This window comes from Amphimedon queenslandica, unplaced genomic scaffold (assembly GCF_000090795.2).
Source record: "Amphimedon queenslandica unplaced genomic scaffold, v1.1 AMPQUscaffold_13334, whole genome shotgun sequence".
Lineage (NCBI taxonomy): Eukaryota > Metazoa > Porifera > Demospongiae > Haplosclerida > Niphatidae > Amphimedon > Amphimedon queenslandica.
In genome coordinates this window covers 180355-180769 of record NW_003546430.1, presented here as the reverse complement: position 1 = coordinate 180769, position 415 = coordinate 180355, and positions in this window count along the sequence as shown.

Genomic DNA, 415 nt, shown 5'->3' with positions numbered 1-415 from the left:
CCATCCCATAGCTGTGGGGTGTACACTGAGATGTTTAGTTGCTAAAATCGATTCTGGTAGTGTGACAGGTGAGATGCCAGCTCTTTTGGCTCCTCGTCAACTTGGTTACTGTGTGAAGGGTGGTGCTGAGTCTGCCGTCCATGCTGCTCGTTGGTATTTAAAATCCTTGCGTCCCAGTCAAGCCATTTTAAAGCTGGATTTTCGAAACGCATTCAATTCTATCTGCAGGGACCGGATGCTGCGTTCTGTCCTGGAACTCTCCCTTACCATCTACCCTTTTGTTCATTCATGCTACTCAGCCCCATCTTCCCTTTTCTGGGAGGGAAGGGTTCTTAAGTCTGCTGAGGGAGTCCAGCAAGGGGACCCTTTTAGGGCCTCTCCTTTTTTTGCTAACAATTCACAACTCTACGCTACA